Source organism: Triticum aestivum, chromosome 3D, assembly GCF_018294505.1.
Source record: "Triticum aestivum cultivar Chinese Spring chromosome 3D, IWGSC CS RefSeq v2.1, whole genome shotgun sequence".
Lineage (NCBI taxonomy): Eukaryota > Viridiplantae > Streptophyta > Magnoliopsida > Poales > Poaceae > Triticum > Triticum aestivum.
Genome location: NC_057802.1, coordinates 3,370,999 through 3,390,032, shown reverse-complemented (window position 1 = coordinate 3,390,032; position 19,034 = coordinate 3,370,999). Strand labels below are relative to the sequence as shown.

General features: G+C 45.1%; 1 long non-coding RNA gene across 1 annotated transcript; it reads right to left on the bottom strand.

Moving 5' to 3' along the window:
• Positions 1–9,832: 9,832 nt before the first annotated feature.
• LOC123073599 (uncharacterized) lies at positions 9,833–10,445 on the bottom strand. The gene is made up of 2 exons (XR_006435702.1): positions 10,298–10,445; positions 9,833–10,193 (listed from the first exon to the last, which is right to left on the bottom strand). It is a non-coding gene; the product is annotated as an uncharacterized lncRNA (long non-coding RNA).
• Between the last annotated feature and the right edge of the window lie 8,589 nt (positions 10,446–19,034).

Sequence of the window (19,034 nt, the reverse complement as noted above, 5' to 3'; positions counted from 1 at the left end):
TAACAAATTTTCATCCAGATTACCCCACTTAATAACAATCTTGTCTGTATTTACCCCTTTTAATTTTTAAGAGCCTTCCGGATCTTGTTTTACTCGAGAGAGACTAAGGGCCCAAACATACATTTCTATTATAACAAAAAGATTACATACTACTATGTTAATAACTGGTAGTACTAATTTTCAATGGACACACATCATTGGAGCCCATCTAAAAAACACATGTTCGACAATAGCACTGCAGACCTGTAAAATAGAATGTGATGTTCTAGTTTGATGATCTCCCAAAGCGTAAAAAAAATGCGTCCTCCAATGTTTTGCATCAAGGAAGAAAACTAAAATATCATCACATTAAATCTATGAACCACAACACAATGCAAAATTGAACGTACTTGATCGCTCAAGATAATTGTTCCTCTTTCCCGCGATGTGGTGCACACATACACCTGACAACCAGGAGAAAAAAAACGGGTGCGGCTAAACCAAGTGACCGGTTCGGGCATTGGAAAAAAATGCCAAGAGGAATCTGATGGCAGGGAGTTAGCTGGCAGATCGCTCTCAAAAAACTACTGGGGTAATAACTGGCAAGACCTTTGCTAAATGGGGTAATCTGGATGAAAATTTGTTAAATGGGGTAATTAGTGTCAAAAATCTTAAAGTAAGGGGTAAAAATCGGAATTCACTCATTTTTTACCATGAATTTCAATTTGCTGTTGTGCGAGGACAGGCCAGAATCCAAAATCAAAAAACCTTAGGCACATCATGACTGCTTGGGTAACCATGCATACCATAATCACTGAGAATGACCATCTGCAGGATTTGAATTACACCTTCGATTATCTAATGGGTGTGTGCGTTCGCCCGATTAGAAGAGAGGACCGAATCCGACGTTTCATGGAGGTGTACAATGACATTAAGGAGGCTGATACTCACAATGATCTAATGGGCGGGTGCTTTGTACTTCCGATAAATCTTTTAATAGATCTGATATTTTCATTAAAAAACAAAAAGGAGAAATAAGAACCTACATGATCCTTGCTCCTCCCCGTCACTTTCTCACACCTTCTTATGTGTGTTCTCTTTGTCCATGCGTTGTTTTATACGGAACCGTAGTATTACGACAACAATGAGGATTCCTATCTAAGGGCATCTATAGCCGGGCGTTTCATACTCGTCTCAAACGTGTGGACAGGTCGTCCGGTCACTGACAGGTAAAAAAAATTGACCCAACCGGATCTCTCAAACTGCAGAGAAACGCTCGGGATGATCGGCACCCATCATATCCAGCCCAAATATAGGGAGGATATGGGGCAGCTCAGGCACGCCCGGGCGCGTCCGCTTGACAGGCCCGGCCCACCATCGACCCCACAGCTTTCCGACAAAATACCCCAATCCGGACGCCTTGCTCCAAACCCTAGCTCACTCTCTCCCTCTCTCTCGCTCCATCCACTCCTCTCCCTCTCCGATTCCTATCGCATCCACTAGGATGAGAAGCTCCGGCTCTGAGCTCGACTACGAGGAGGAGATGGCCCTCCGTATTGCATTGGAGCAGTCCAAGGTGGAGACCGGCGGTAGCTCCGGATTTGGAGTGTCGCCGCAGCTCCCGCGCCAGTGCAGCACGGACGCCAGAGCTGGAACCTACCGGCCCGCGCGCAACGGCACCAGGACAGCGCTGTCCGCACCGGCCCAACGCCGTCTCCTTCACGTGGCCAGCGGTGGGTGCTTGTGCCCGCGCCGCTGGCCCGCATGCACACTCCAGAGTCAGAGGCGTTCGCCACGCGTTGCGAGATGCAGCGTGCATAGGAGAGGGACGCGTTGGAGCAGTCCGTGCCGCCGCCGCGAGACGGAGGCGGACCCCGACGAGGACGCGCGTCTCCTCGCATGGGTCTCCCGCCGCTCCCTCACGACGACGGAGACAAACGTTCACCGCCTCCGACGGAAGAACGCCAAGGCGCTCCGGCTTGGTATTGAGAAGTCGGAGCGCGAGGTGAACGAGGCAGCGGCGGAGAAGGCTCAGGTCGCCAGTTTGAAGCAAGAGCAGGATAGGGCGGTCCGTCGAATGAACTGGCTCATCGTCCTCTCTGACTCCGACTCCGACGACAGTCACACTGCACCTCCTCGTCGGACGACCAAGACCCTGCACCAGCCTGTTGGAAATATGCCCTAGAGGCAATAATAAAAGGTTATTATTATATTTCTTTGTTCATGATAATCGTCTATTATTCATGCTATAATTGTATTGTCCGGAAATCGTAATACATGTGTGAATACATAGACCACAACATGTCCCTAGTAAGCCTCTAGTTGACTAGCTCGTTGATCAATAGATAGTCATGGTTTCCTGACTATGGACATTAGATGTCATTGATAACGGGATCACATCATTAGGAGAATGATGTGATGGACAAGACCCAATCCTAAGCATAGCATAAAAGATCGTGTAGTTTCGTTTGCTAGAGCTTTTCCAATGTCAAGTATCTTTTCCTTAGACCATGAGATCGTGCAACTCCCGGATACCGTAGGAGTGCTTTGGGTGTGCCAAATGTCACAACGTAACTGGGTGACTATAAAGGTGCATTACGGGTATCTCCGAAAGTGTCTGTTGGGTTGGCACGGATCGAGACTGGGATTTGTCACTCCGTGTGACGGAGAGGTATCTCTGGGCCCACTCGGTAATGCATCATCATAATGAGCTCAATGTGACTAAGGCGTTAGTCACGGGATAATGCATTGCGGTACGAGTAAAGAGACTTGCCGGTAACGAGATTGAACAAGGTATTGGGATACCGACGATCGAATCTCGGGCAAGTAACATACCGATTGACAAAGGGAATTGCATACGGATTGATTGAATCCTCGAGACCGTGGTTCATCCGATGAGATCATCGTGGAACATGTGGGAGCCAACATGGGTATCCAGATCCCGCTGTTGGTTATTGACCGGAGAGGCGTCTCGGTCATGTCTGCATGTCTCCCGAACCCGTAGGGTCTACACACTTAAGGTCCGGTGACGCTAGGGTTGTAGAGATATATGTATGCGGAAACCCGAAAGTTGTTCGGAGTCCCGGATGAGATCCCGGACATCACGAGAGGTTCCGGAATGGTCCGGAGGTGAAGAATTATATATAGGAAGTCAAGTTTCGGCCACCGGGAAAGTTTCGGGGGTTACCGGTATTGTACCGGGACCACCGAAAGGGTCCCGGGGGTCCACCGGGTGGGGCCACCTGTCCCGGAGGGCCCCGTGGGCTGAAAGTGGAAGGGAACCAGCCCTTAGTGGGCTGGGGCGCCCCCTTGGGCCTCCCCCCATGCGCCTAGGGTTGGGAACCCTAGGGGGGGGGGGAGCTTCCCCCTTGCCTTGGGGGGCAAGGCACCCCTTTCCACCCCTTGGCCGCCGCCCCCCCCCCCCCAACCCTAGATGGGTTTTGGCCGCCCCCCCTCCCAAGGGGGCCTATATAAAGGGGGGGAGGGAGGGCAGCAACCTACAGCCTTGGGCGCCTCCCTCCTCCCCTGCAACACCTCTCTCTCTCTCTCGCAGAAGCTCGGCGAAGCCCTGCCGGAGAACCGCTACATCCACCACCACGCCGTCGTGCTGTTGGATCTCCATCAACCTCTCCTTCCCCCTTGCTGGATCAACAAGGAGGAGACGTCGCTGCACCGTACGTGTGTTGAACGCGGAGGTGTCGTCCATTCGGCACTCGGTCATCGGTGATTTGGATCACGGCGAGTACGACTCCGTCATCCACGTTCATTGGAACGCTTCCGCTCGCGATCTACAAGGGTATGTAGATGCACTCCTTTTCCCTCGTTGCTAGTAGACTCCATAGATGCATCTTGGTGAGCGTAGGAAAATTTTAAAATTATGCTACGATCCCAACACAGCCGCGTACGCGTACGGCTGCGCCGGTGACCGGAAGGGCAAAGGCCCGGCAAGGAAGTGGTGTTCCCGCTCCCCACCCCTCCCCCCCACCCCCACTCGTCAATGTTTATATCGTTTCTAGTTGTACAAGTTTAAGAACTTGTCCGGTGATGAACGATGATCTTTTGGATGTGGCGAAGTTTGTTAATGTTTGTTTTGAGCCGATCTTGTGTTCCTTTGCAGCCGATTTTTGTTATCCGTCGTTTGTTCACGTAGAGTAGATGAACGTTGCATGTGTAGTTTGGATCTGAAGCGCCGGATATGAGATACACGGATGCAGAGTGGCAAATATGAGGCATGCCCAGTTAGTGCCCGCTGACGTGCCCACGCCTCTGGGCGCGTTTGAGGGGCCAGATTTGGTCATCGCGGCTGTAGATGTTCTAATTAAGTCCTATGATAATTCCTTGTCTTGGAGACGCGTTCAAATTTAACGGTCAAAGTCTATCATTGGGTTAACAGCAAAAAGGACACCCTTTTTCGTCTTGTACATGTACGACCAACACGAGTCAACAATATCTCAATCATGCAGTTGGGCAGCGAATAAACACTATAATTCCCCTGGTTTGCTAGTTTACAAGACATATTTTTTTGAGTGAACTTCCTCAGCAAAAGTTTGTCATCGCCACGTATATTAGTGTGGTTGCAAAATATTTATTACACAGCTATTTTTCTTTGTGTAGCATGCATGCATCCGGCGTCAACTTCCACTGAATCGTGGCGTCAACCACATCAATCAGCTCGATCGTTGCCACATAAAATAATTCTAGAACTCGTAATCATATCGCAACGTCGCCATCGCTGCATATAACGGTGATTCATGTGTTCGCCACAACTTGCATGGTCTTGCGGCGTGGAGTCGGCGGGGATGTCGCCGGTGGAGGTGGTTCAGGAACCGTTCTGCAGCCATAATAGGGCTTGCACGGCCGTCCCGTGTAGGGTCCCCCATGCGGCGAATAATTGGCACGCGGCGACGGAGGGGAATTTAGTGGCCCATGGAGTCCGTCGGGAACAACTACACACACACACATATAGATGATGAATCAAACATCATTCGGGCCATCGAGTTGCCGAGATTAATTACTGGGGAGTTGTATATACCTCGGATTGCCGTCGCTGAGCGTGGCATGAAACAGCAGACGATTGCCAGCACCGCCACCGCGAGAGCGAGGGAGGAAGAACGCGCCATGATCGTCATGTAGCCAGCTTCCCACTGCATACGCTGTCCTCTTCTCTTTGTGCAGGCGTTATTATAGGGCTTCCTTTTGGTCCATGGTCAAAGTCTTCCGTTCGTCAATGAATAGACCAGGCATCTTTGAAAATTCTGCTTCTCCTTTATAGACCTGTCATGCAGCAGCCGTCGACACACATTTTGGCAGCACTGTGACTATTCCAAGATGTGCATGTCCTTCTCCGAGAATTTCCATTTAGTGCCGATTCAACCTCCTGCAGCAGTCTCTACTGATTCGAGTGTGATTGCCAACATAATACAGTCCAGTCATGTCATATGAAGAAGCTGCGTGGAATTTCCAGTAAGCTGCCACTGCATTGCACCTCCGAAGAAAATATCGACCATTACCAACTTGTCAAGGATAGAAGAATGATGTTTGATTCATCGCATCTATATTTGTGTGTGTGTGTGTGTGTGTGTGTGTGTGTGTGTGCGCGTGTGTCTTTAGCACCATACCTGGCCATCCCTCGGGCTGGGCCGGGCTTTGGGTCGGGCCTGACCAAACCCGATGCAGAAATCCTAGGCCCGGCCCGGCCCGGGCGTCGGGCCTAGAAATCAGCCCCTAGCCTGGCCTGGCAACGTAAAAACCCGTCGGGCCTCAGGCCGGGCCTATTCGTTAACTCGCAAATATTATGGGCCCGGGCCCGGCCCAAACCGGCCTTTGGGCTCAATATCTAGGCCCAGGCCCGGCCCGTGAGGAGCGTCGGGCCAGGTCGGGTCGGGCCGACGAGGCCGGGCTGCCCATGGCCACGTATAAGCCCAACCTAGTCCAAGAAGAAAATATCATTCATAAGGAGAGTGATGAAAGGCATGGTTAATATATTTTCAAGGGGTAGTTATGCTTGAATTTTAAAAAGTAAGCTCCGGTTATTTAATTTGGGTTGGATTAGTTAATTACATACTTTAGATGAGTAGAAATGAACCCTAGGTCACTCCCTCATGTGATCCAGATCCAACGGATCTCTGGGTCCGCATGCAAAGGGGCACTCGTTGGGCAGCTAGACGGGCCAGGCCAGCCCATGACTACCTCATTGACGTGTGAGTGCCTACTTCCACTATGGCATACGACCAGCTCGCCTTTAGCAAGAGGTTTGTGTGATCATATAAAGTCTATTATTCGGAAGTTCTGGTGTGGCTGTAAACCGGCCAAAGGAAGCCGGCTTGGGTATCGTGGGACATGATGATGTGGCCTAAACACTTGGGAGGATTGGGGTTCAGAGATTTAGAGCTGTTTAATCTAGCTCTTTTGGCCCGTCATGCCTGGAGACTTTTTAATGAACCTTCTACTTTGAGTGCTAGAATACTCAAAGCTAGCTACTTCCCTGAGACTACTTTGTTAGAAGCTCAACTTGGAGCTCGCCCCTCTCAGATTTGGCGAGCAATAATCGAGGGAAGAGATGTGATGAAGCAAGGAATCATTAGAAGGATTAGTAACGGTCAGACCACAGATATTTGGATGGACAATTGGATACCAAAAGAACACACACCAAGGCCCATTACGTCCCTTGTGCAAAACCCGCCTACGAAAGTGGAGGAGCTGCTACAGCCATCCATCGGAGGGTGGAATGAGGACTTGCTAAGGTCTGTATTCATTCGTTTTGATGCTGATGCTATTTTGAGAATCCCAGTTTGTACACGCAACGTCGAGGATTTTTGGGCATGGTATCCTGATAAAAAAGGAAGGTTCTCTGTCAGTTCGGCTTACAAATTTTTGGTAAGCACAAAACTACAGCGCGAGGAATGGCTAGAGGGCAGATCGGGATCTTCTTCAGGCCAGGAGGAGGGCAAAGCCTGGTCAGCATTATGGAAGATATCTATACCCTCTAAGATCAAATATTTATTTGGCGTTTGGCACGGCATTCGCTGCCTACCACGGATGTGTTACACCACAGAAATATGGCAACCCAGGACACATGCCCTTTGTGCGGATGCCAGGACTCATGGCACCATGCTTTGATCTCCTGTACGATGTCGAGGTGTGTGTGGGCACTATCAGATGCAGATGTGGTGCTAGCAATGTCAGAACTAGAAGAACCAAGTGTAAAGAGATGGCTTTTTGAATTATACAGCAGGATGGACCACTCAAAGTTTACAACAATGGCTGTCACACTTTGGGCTATTTGGTATGCACGTCGAAAAGTTGTGTATGAGGCAATCTTTCAAGCGCCGCACCAAACTATTTCTTTTGTGAACAACTTCCTCGCTGACTTGCAAGAAATCCCTAGGGCGAACAAGGTGGCTAGCATGACAGCAGGGTGGTCAGGAATCAACAATGGCTCTCTCCGGGTACCGGCTGGATCTGTCAAAGTTAATGTTGATGGAGCAGTAGCGCGAAGCAGAAGGGGCGGAGCTGTGGCTGCATTATGTCGAGATGAGAAGGGCAACTACCTGGGGTCCTCGGCAGTGGTCTATGGAGGTATCACTGATCCCACGGTCTTGGAAACCTTTGCTTGCAGAGAGGGACTAGCTTTGGCTGAAGATCTAAATGTTCATGAGGTGGTTCTGGCTTCAGATTGTGAAGGAGTTGTCAATGACATCAATGGTGGAACAAGTGGACCGAATGCAGCAATCATACATGAAATATCAGCTCGTAGTTCTGGTTTTGCTTTCTGCAAGTTTATTTTTAAGCATAGAAACTTTAATTTTGAGGCTCATAATCTCGCAAAGTATGCATTTAATTTAGGCATAGGTACCTATGAACATCTCTCTGAATCAATAAAGCTTGCGAGATCTCTCAAAAAAAAGCTCGTCTTTAGCACCATGGCCGACGATGTTGTTGCGCCAGACTTTTCGGTGACCTAAGATGAACTCTCTCTCTCTCTCTCTCTCTCTCTCTCTCTCTCTCTGTAGCGCCAGATTTTTCAGTGACCTAAGATGAATTCTCTCTCTCTCTCTCTCTCTCTCTCTCTCTCTCTCTCTCTCTCTCTCTCTCTTCTTAACCAAAAATGAAAGATCCTAAAACCTTATTTGTTTAGCCAATTTTTGTTGACCAGCTTTGCTGCTGCTATGTAACCGAGCACATTTATGGCTGCTCACTTCAAGAGGTGGCAGACCAAAACCATCATGTGGCTCACTGCTTTGAACATGCACTGGGTTTCAGCTGCCACTTCGAGGAGCGGGGGGAGTGGGGGCTTCCACCTGAACATGACAAAATGTTCTCGGAGGGCACTATAATATTTGTGTCTGTCTTCATGTTCAAGGGAAAGAACAAAGTCTCCAAGACAACATCAAGAAGAAGAAGGACCGAAAGTGGCAAAACAAGAACAAGGAGGAGGATCCTTGTTGGGTTTGTGTTGCGAATGTTCATTGGTCTTCCGATTGTCCGAGCCGCTATGGCCTAGAAAAGGGTCCTATACGGATTTAAAATTTGTCAACATGAACGTTGGCAATATTCAAAGGGAGCATCCAGATATGGTAATATACCTAATTACCTATTGCTCTTTTAGTATGTCAATCAATCGACTAATGGGTTGACACTCCTAATATTCATGTATGTGTTGACAAATCTTTCTTTACTTCTTATCACAAACATCAGGATTCCACAGTCCACTACAAAATATGCTCTATTCATTAACAAAGATCATAGTGACAGACCAAAAAACGTCAAGTAGGATTATATTTTGTGACGATGACCCTCACTAACACAGTTCCTCCCGGGCCATCCCACTCGCCAACTTTGTGGATGTTATGGCCTCATTTTAGGCGACGATATTATCCGTCGCTATGCGGGTATATTTTCTGGGACGGATATTATTGTCACAGAAATTATTGGAATGGCGTCGTCATGAGTTATTTCAGGAGATTAACAAGAGAAGACCACGTGTCATTGTCTGTGCAGGCTCCGTGCATGCGGACTTGTGGCGTGTATGCAGGCGGCCTGGAGGCGTGTCTGTGTCCGGCATTGAGGCGTGCGAGCAGGCCGCGTCAGATTTTGTGATTAGCAGACGTCGCCCGCTGTGGTACTCTGTGCTTATTGAAGGCGTGAGATCAGGTGCCGCAGCCTTTGACTGCCCCTCCGGCCGCCTATCCTTCTGTTTATGTGCTTTTTGGTGGGGTGCATGGTTCCGATGGTTCAGGTCATTTGGTGTGGTGAATGCGGTCGAGATTTCTATAGAACTGTCGTCGGGTTACTCTGGCCGGTCAACAAAGCGATAATTGTTCTCGCCGCCAGACAGTACGGTACCCGTCCAATCACACGCCCATTGGCCGAGTAAGCTACCCAGATGGTTGGAGTTACTGGGTACACCCACACGCAGTGTTAAACAGTGCAGAGTAGGCAACGGCTACCGAGGACGGTTAAGCCGTCAAAACATTTGAAAGCACGTTTTTTGGTTGGATCATACTGCAGCCAAAAACTGGGTAGGCATGTAGACGCGTTTGTCACACAGTGCGACTAACGACAAGAAGGGATCATAGGTCGCTAATCCGAACAAATAGGTCGCCATTTAGTGAAGAGGCGAGCAGATAACAAGATCTGTTTCATGTGGCCGGTACGCTGTTTTTTGCCGCTTTCAAGGCTCAGCTACGTGACGTCTTCTTGTACAAAGAATCACATCACCGCAAGCCTCATAAGGTAACACAAAACAAGACAATTCGAGCAATACAACCCTCACTTGAGCAGACCGAGAGTAAGCCTCCCCAATGACCTCGTAACCAGGCCAAATGGCTCACCTATTTTTGGGCTCTTGTCGAAGCGACAAATCACAAAATTATTGGTTTTGGCGAAATATAACAACGTTGAGGAGAAATATAACTAAAATTGAAAAAAATTCTAGTTCGTGATGAGTCCTAATATGCACAGCCACAAAGTTCGTTGAATCAGGCAGCCCCTCCGCTCCAAGCCGTTTCTTTTTTGTTGCTGTGCAGAATCTTCAGTGTCGGCCCGGGTGCAGGTTCTTACGGTGTGGCGCCGCAAGGGCCATGCCCGATGGCGATGGCAGAGCGTACGCTTGGCCACAGCCCGGGCAGTCCAGTTGTTTCATGTGCCCCGGCTGCGGTGAGTTCAACCTATTCCTCCTTCTCGTAACCCTCTCGGAAAATTAAAGCTTGCACCTGCATGTGCACCAGCATCGCATGGAAATATAACACAACTAGCGCTAGATGTAGCATGAACAACAACTACAAAAAAACAACAAAACAAAAGGGCGGGTGGTTACCTTTGGCCGCGGCGGTAGTGCATGGTAGGAGGAAGCACCACACGATAATAGCTAGGAGGGCCATGGCGCGCGAGAGCGAGGATGAAGAAGAAGATCACTCCATTATCGATGTAGAGCTTCTCATTAGCCTTGTGTCTCTGGACAGTTCCCAACGGCTTCTATTATAGTTGTAGTATACTACTACAAATAGCAGCGACATTAACCAATCAGCCGGTGACTCCAGGTCAAAGTCGTCTACCGCTACGGACGTCCCCGATTTATTCATCCTATGTGCAGTCCTTTGCCAAACTGCCAGCCCATCGTCTCAGCGCGATCCTTGCTAGTTGCACTCTTGGACGTGTCAAGCAGGAGTGTAAAATACAGAGTAAATTCCACTTTCGACGGAAGTACATATTATCCTCACACACAAAAGAAGAAAGAAAAAACTCAAGTAGATATTTTGTGATAAAATGGCGGGTTGAACTACATATCCTTTTACTTTTTTTAGCGCGTCCGGTGCACTCCTTGCCACCAAGGGCTTGGTAAGCTACCAATAAAAATTGCAATAGTGCACTCCTAGTGAAACCAGCAATGGGAACATAAGACCCCAAAATCCATGAAATCTAAACATCAATTTCTGTAACATATTTTTTCCGTGGGAATTTCGGTCGCAGTTGCATACAAATGAAAGAATTTATGCAACATACGTGTGGGAATAAGGGCCCCGGTCAGAAAGTAGGGTGAGGAAACACGCCCAAGATTTCTTTTTGGTGATTGACGGTGCAGGGATCTGGCAGTGGTGATCCTGTGGGACGAATGAGGGTTATGACCATAGTGGGAGTAACTTCAGCAGTAACATTGAGTCCAACTTAGCAAATTTGCCTATGTAATAATGACTTAATGAGGAGAGAGGTAGTTTGAATAAATTAGCTAGTTACTGTAACATCATATATCCCAATACAATATGCTAATAAATAAGCTTTGCATGACACCACACTTGACTGGCCATAGTGAGAGTAATTTTAAGAGTAACATCAGGTCCAACTCAGCAAATTTGCCTATATGGCAGTGAGTTAATGGGGAGAAATAAATTGAGTAACTTAACTAGTTACCGTAACATCACATGTCCCAAGACAATATGAGTCTCTAACCTAATATATAAAGCTTTGCATGACATCACATATATGTTCACTGTGAAGATAATAATATAGTCTACGGATATGTATATGTTATTAGTATATGTTACTCTTCACTATGGCTAGTCTACTAGTCAAGTATTAGAAGCAACCTCGACTTTTCGTACCTTCTCGAGCTGTGTGGCCGTCGGGGGAAGGGTGACGAGTCCAAATCATTGAGCGGATGGTGTGTATGGAAAAGAACCAGCAACCACATTACTGCTCGACGAAAATCAAGTCGTGGTAGACTACAGACTTATCGCTCAGCCACAGTATTTCTGTCGCAGTAATTCTTGTTTGCCTGGAATTTCTATCACAGTTACATACAAAATGGAAGAAACTACTTATCACGAAATGCTGCAATAGCCTTGTGCATTTACAGGTCATCAGGCATACACGCCGACGGACGGGTCCGGCCACGGCGTTGCGCGCATGAAAGCGCACCGTGTCTCACTCACGGGCGTGCCCGAAGCCGCCCATCATGGACGTTCCAGTCAGGTTAATCGGGTGCGAGCCGTTCGGGCAGATCAGATGACTCACGTCACCCCTGAGAGCCTCCCGCCTCAAGCCACCCGGCAATGGACGGCCAAGAGATCTATTCGCCCTCGCGCGGCCCAGGAAGGTGGGTACTCCATCATCCTTCGAAGTATAATAATATTCTATGGACATTCTTACAATTATACATTATCAAATAGAATAAGTCATGTATTTTAATTTTGGTTCTTATGTTATCAATCCAAATTATTATTAATCAATTCTGGCAGCGACCCCATAGTGCACATGACCTTTTGGTAAAGTATGTGTGTGTATATATAATATAGTTACAGTAGTGCATGTTGTTCATGGGAGTCCAAGATTGAGCAAATCATGCGTACAGAGAGATCGAATATTTGAAAGAATAGTCACCGTGTAGAACGTATCAGTTTTGTCCTGCCGAAATGTGTGTCGACGGGGTCTATAAAAGATCGGAAGAGGAAGATTCTTCCATGACTAGAGGCCAATCACGTTGTTCTCTCGCTGAATTTTCCAAGGTGTCATGCTGACTGAGGGGAGAGTACTTTGACCATGAACGAGAGCATGCATATCTACACGGTGGAGTCTCCAAGACCAACAAGAGAGCCCTATAATAACGTATGCACAAAGAGGAGAGAACAACGTACGTAGCGGGAAGCTACTGACTACTCCTACATGATAATGGCGCATTCTTCTTCCCTCGCACTGGCCTGCTGGCTATCATCTGCTGTTCCCTGCCACGCTCGACGGCAATCCTACGTACGTAGGAGTAGTACTTGCAGTTATCCCAGCTGGCCGGAATGACGTTTGATCACATGTATACATGCGAATAGGTGTTTCGGACTTTTGTTTGTGTGTTTGAATTTTCACATATACTCCCTCTGTTTCTAAATATAAGTCTTTCTAATATGGACTACATATGGAGCAAAATGAGTGAACCTATACTCTAGAATACATCTATATTCATCCGTATGTAGCCCATATTCAAATATCTAAAAAGACTTATATTTAGGAGGAGGGCCTTATATTTAGGAACGGAAGCCCTCCGTTTCTAAATATAAGTCTTTTTAGAGTTTTTGACGTGGTCTACATACGGATGTATATAGATATATTTTAGAGTATGGGTTCACTCATTTTAGTCCATATTTAGTTCTTTATTGAAATCTTTAAAAAGACTTATATTTCAGGAATGGAGGAAGTACATATTTGAGAGGGAATTGTTTAAAATCAGCCGACCTGCCGTGCCGAGGCTGGCGCTGGTCGCGAGCTTGCCGTGTGTACATGTGGCTCCACATGCCATCCGTATCTCCTTGAACCATTCTCCTCAACGCATCGCCTCATTCAACCTCGTGCCTTCCGACCAGATGAGCCACGGACGTAAAGTCCAATCAGGCGGTGTTGTGCAACGAGGGTCACTGCTTGTCGCCAGTGCTGCTGCAAGGGCTGGCGGGGCGATACGTGGGGGGTGCCCCAAACACGTTTGCCACTGGCTGCTCGCATCTTCTGGGGATGCCATGGTGGGACATCCCGGCTGGGAAAGCTGCAACCTGTGTCTGCAGAAGCTACAATCAGTGCCAGTAAAAGCCGCAACTGGCAGGGCAACGACTGCGCCTGTCGGCTGAGAAAGCTGCAAAGGGCAGTGGGAAAAGGTTCAACCGATGCGTGCTATAGCTACAACCAGCAGGAGGCAATGCTGTAACCGGTGGCACGGCGTGCTACAACCAGCAGGGGGAGGAGATGGAACCGGCATGGCGGAGTTGCAACCATGGTCGATAGACGGTATGGTCAGTGGGTGCTCTTGCTGCGAGCCGTTCCACAAGAGGTGCCACAACGGGATAGTCGCCGCAACGCCGCCATGGAAGCCGTCGGCCGATTTCTTCCTCGTTAGAGCGAGGAGAGGGGGGATTTTTTGTTGGAAGGCGCAATGTGTGTGGCGATGAGACATAATAGGGAGGAGGAGGGATTAGCTTAACCGGGCAGCTGCTACGAAGCTGAATCAAGCGGCTGCTAGGCGAGCTGCTGATTTTTTTTAATGTACTTACAATTTAAATTTGAATTATATTGAATTAAATAAAAATCATAAAATAAAATATCTAAATATGAAAAATAATGATACCTATAGTGTAAACCATTTTTAAGATAATACCATATCATAAAAAACAACACACTCAATTCTAACATAATCCGATAAGACCATAATAGCTAAATATCTACAACTAAAATACATCTAGATACATTCATTTCTTGGACGAGTAATTCCGAACAGAGGGAGTAACTACCAATGATGCACACTTGTGAGGTTCCTGCCATAGATATTTTTGCCCACATTAACCTGGGCCAGGATTAGCAGTGGTGGTAAGTGCTCCTCACTGATAGGTACTAAATTCAAGTGGTGGGCCATGTTTTGTAGCCACCACTGGTATTAGGCCAGATTATCAGTGACTGGTTTCTGAGTCTGCCCACCACTTACTAAAAAAAACCTATAAATTTCCTAGTGTGAGGGGACAAGGAGCAGGTGTCGCGGGAGTAATTGTCGTCCATGGGAAGCACCGGATCTGAGCAGCTGCCACTGTCGACGAGCGATAGGGGAACGGGAGACCGATATATAGGGTGACTTGAAGGACCCAAAGAAAATTAGCGGGAAGCAAAGGAACATTTTAAACAGAATTATGTAGTTATCAGTACAGATCCCTCCTCTCTAATCTTTATCCCACATCTCTACTCCAACGGCCCAGGATCATTTTTCTATTTTTGCACCTGAAGTCCAGATTCTATATACTGGTCTCGCCCCAGGTCAACTTGATCGGCACTAATGAGCTTTTGCCCCAGGAGGATGAACTACGCCTGATGATGCTGCAGAGGGAGGAGACAGTGGGGATGTTGACGATGGGGGTGGGTCGTTGGTGCAGAAGGAGACGTCGGCGACAGCAGTGCGATCGACGAGCAGCCCCTCTGGGAGCAGGAGGTTCCTGCCCATGCCTTTCACCTGCACACACATACATAAATAAATATCCGCCGGTTGGCACATCGATGGATCGTAACATAGTTAGTGAAAACACTGGAGATTGTGTCGCATGCTCAATTACCTCCTTGGACAAGCTGCACGTGCGCCGCACACACGATCAGTGCAGCGGCAACGATCACCCACCACCGGGCGGACGAGGAGGACGATGCAGCAGCTGGCTTCAACATCTTTTGATATTAACTTGTCGATCTATCTGTCTCGACTGCATGTGGACGCATATGCTTGTATGTGTATATATAGGCATGTAGTCTCCGTCTCCTACATGCTCCGGCGAGACCAGAAGGGCAGGCTGCGTGGGAACGACGGCCCAGAGGTCAATGAAAATGAGGGCTAATACGTACCACGTACGTGTACCAGCTGTAGCATAGCTTTGGAATGATAAGGATGCCTAATCTCTCACGCCACAGAACAGTTACAACAGATGCAATTTCCACGAGATTAATCCAATCTGCCACAACAAGTACCTTATCGCGTCCATCAACGAGTACTAATCCAGCAGAGTTACTCTAAGGTCCAAACTTCATGCTCTAGTTAATGGTCAAATTCTCCCCTTGGTCACACGAAGCACCTTGGGAAATTCAGCTTGAGAACAACGTGAGTACGTCTTTTATGTAGAAACCACGGAAGTCAAAGTATCCCAGTCTTGCAGCGTGCAGCAGCCGTCATGATGCGGTTTTGGCTTTGGCAGCATGAAACTGACGGCAAATCAGATGTAGGAAATACACACGGCATTACTATGGACCACACGTGTGGTGAGAAGAAGTTTGGACCGAACGCTTATACTATTATAGATCGCGTCACGTCACCGCACGCATGCACAACTAACAAAACAGATGATGTCAATGAAAATCATTATGATTTTCAGTTTTTAAAATGTTTTATCTCTTAAATGAACAAACCTATTGACAAACCGTTTTCATCATTAAATCCGTCGCGATGAGATCTTTAAAACTAGATCTCATATCGATATGTATCGATTGCCATGTCTATTACACATAAATTGCCATGTGTTTACACTGAAGTTACCATGATAAGTTTCAACTACTTTTTCTTCCATGTTTATAGTAAATTTTGACATGTTATAAAAAAGAGAATTCACAAACTAAAACTTGCCATGGTAGATTACTAAAATTTACCATAATTCATGAAATAATTTTTACACGGTTCATTACTAAAAAGAAATTCATCGTAAATTACTTAAAAAATGCATGGTCAATGACTTAATTTGGCATGAACTATAAACTAAAATCTCCATGGTGAATTACATAAATTTGCCATGATCCATGCACTAAATTTGCCATGGTTCATAAAAATAATAATTACCATGGTCAAAATACTAAAATTGCCATGGTCAAAATACTAAAATTGCCATGATCTATAAACTAAAATTGCCATATCCTATAAACTAAATTTGCCATGATGAATTAATAAAAATTGCCATGATCCACAAAGTAAATTTGCCGTGGTTAATTACTAAAAATTTCCATGGTCAATTAATAAAATTTGCCATGATGAATTAGTAAAAATTTCCGTGATCCATCAAGTAAATTTTCCATTGTTTAAGAAATAAACTCTAGAACTTGGCGTGGCAACACATGTTTATTTGCTATGGCAAAGAACATATCTTAAATTGCTATGAAAAAATATATTAGATTTGCCATGGTCACAAAAAGGAAAGAATTTTCCATGAGTAGATAGAATTTTTTTTGCCATTATATGCATAGTAGATCTGCCATGGACACAAAAAAAAAGTCGCCACTAGCGCAACACCACACTGCCAACAATCGCTCCACCCGACCCATAACCCCTTCCCCGGCCGTGCGCCGAATAATCGTCTCGATGCATCCGTGTCCTAGGAGCGCTCCATGCCATGTATCAATCCCCATGTCGTATATCTGCTTGGGGTCCATGGGTCGTCACCGCAGCTCTCCTAGGCCCTCACCGATGAGTGAAAATAGTTGGAATTTAATGGTAGCTTTGAATCTAGAAGAAAAAAATAGATGAAACATATCATGCCAACTTTAGTGTAAACACTATTGCAACTTGAGTGTAACATCATGGTAACTTTTGGCTCAAAAACAAAAAAGGTCGTCGAAACATATCAATATGGGATCTTATCTTGAAGATCTCGTCGAGACAGATTTAATGGTGAAAACGAATTTTTAATCGGTTTTTATTTAAGAGACAAAAAAATAAAGTTTGAAAAAACCAAAAAAATCCGTTGATGTCATCTGTTTCTTGTGTATGCTTGCATACGATGATGTGACAAGATGAGTAATGATGATGGAGACGTTTGGCCCAAGTTGCTTCGTGCCACACATGTGACACTTATCATTTGGGTTAATAAGCTGCAGGGCCATAATTTTTTTTAATTTTCATCACGAGGGAGGACCCTAGCCCGACTTTTTTTTCTGAGCTGGAATAATTCATTTCATTACTAAATCCGCACAGACTCATGGGCGATCACATCTGAAACAAAGTTCGGAGCCTGCTCCGTCCATGACAAGGAACCTTTCAGTGGGAGGACATAGCTCCCCACCTAAGTACTGGTACAAATATGTAGTGCAAGAACCAGGGACGCGCCTATAGAAACAATAATCCCGATGCACAACTACAACTCACGTACAAAATGTACATACAAATGTTACAAATGGTTCGACACAAGAAAACAACATTCAATATTTCACATAAACCTTCTGAGCTCCTTTCTTATGTCAGAAAGGTACAATTGTTGTTCTGACATGTACCTTAGAGAAAATATTTTTATTCGTTATGTTCAATTGCAATTTTTTTACAAAAGTCTTAGAAATATTTTCTGGTGTAAAATTTGATTACACAAAGAAGATGTCTCAAAAAGATTTCAATATCATTCTTAGTTGTTCCAGTTCCTTTGTTTTTGTTTAGATCATGGATCCAAAACAATGTACGTGTAATCTGTAATAGTTGTGTGTATGAATAAAACTAGATAATACCCCACGATTTGCTACGAGAATCGGCTGCAATACATTTCAATGAGATTTGATTGTGTGGAATATAAATATTTAGATCAATAACACGTGAATCGAAGTTTAAAATACATATGACTTCTTATATTTGATTATGTATAGTTATAAAATATTTATTAAAAATAGAATGGAAAATATTTGTAATGCATTGATGCATGTGGTGATAGGTTTTTTTTATGCATGGTTGCAAGCTGACGCGCACCATCTCTCCATAATTATATGATGATGTGGGATATGCTTAAATCTTGAAGTAAATAAGTTAGTGGCGATCACTCTGCTAGTTTGGTTGATTTTGTCAAAAAGAAAATCTAGTTATCGTTATCCCCTTCTTATATAAATTATGAATTATTTTAAACATATGTACTTGTAGATAATTTAATTTTATGAAAATGTTAGCCATGTATTAAAGATATCCAATCACGTAATTAAATGTAGATCTTATATTAAAAAATATTTAACATGTATTATAATATTTTTTATTATTTATTATAAAATTCGTCACATATTTAAATTATTCAGCATATTTAAAAAATTATTCATCACCTAAATCAAATATGTTAATTTTGTGCTAAAATTATCCACTGTGTGTTTTAAAAATGTTCATCATTTTTTTAAAACTGTTTCAAACATGCTAATTGTGTGTTAAAAAGTATTCATCATGTATTTAAGAAATGATCATCATTTATTAAAAACTTTTTCTTGCATAATTTGCAAATTCTTCTTCTTATTTTTAGAAAAATGGTCTTATGCATTTTTTCATATATTAACTATAATTTTGGTTATCACTTGAATAATTTTTATCTTGTATTCCGAGAATTTTTTTCAATTGAATATATTCATGTAATTATCTAAAAGTGTCCGTGTAATTGAATATATTCACACATTAAAAAAATTCCTCGTATTATTCAAAATACAAAAAGAAGAAAACAAAAAAGATAAATAGGATAAAAATCTAAATAATAGAAAATAAAAAGAAAGTAACGAGAAAAAGGGGAAATTAGACAACAAACATGAGAAAAACCTGACAGAAAGAAAACCCA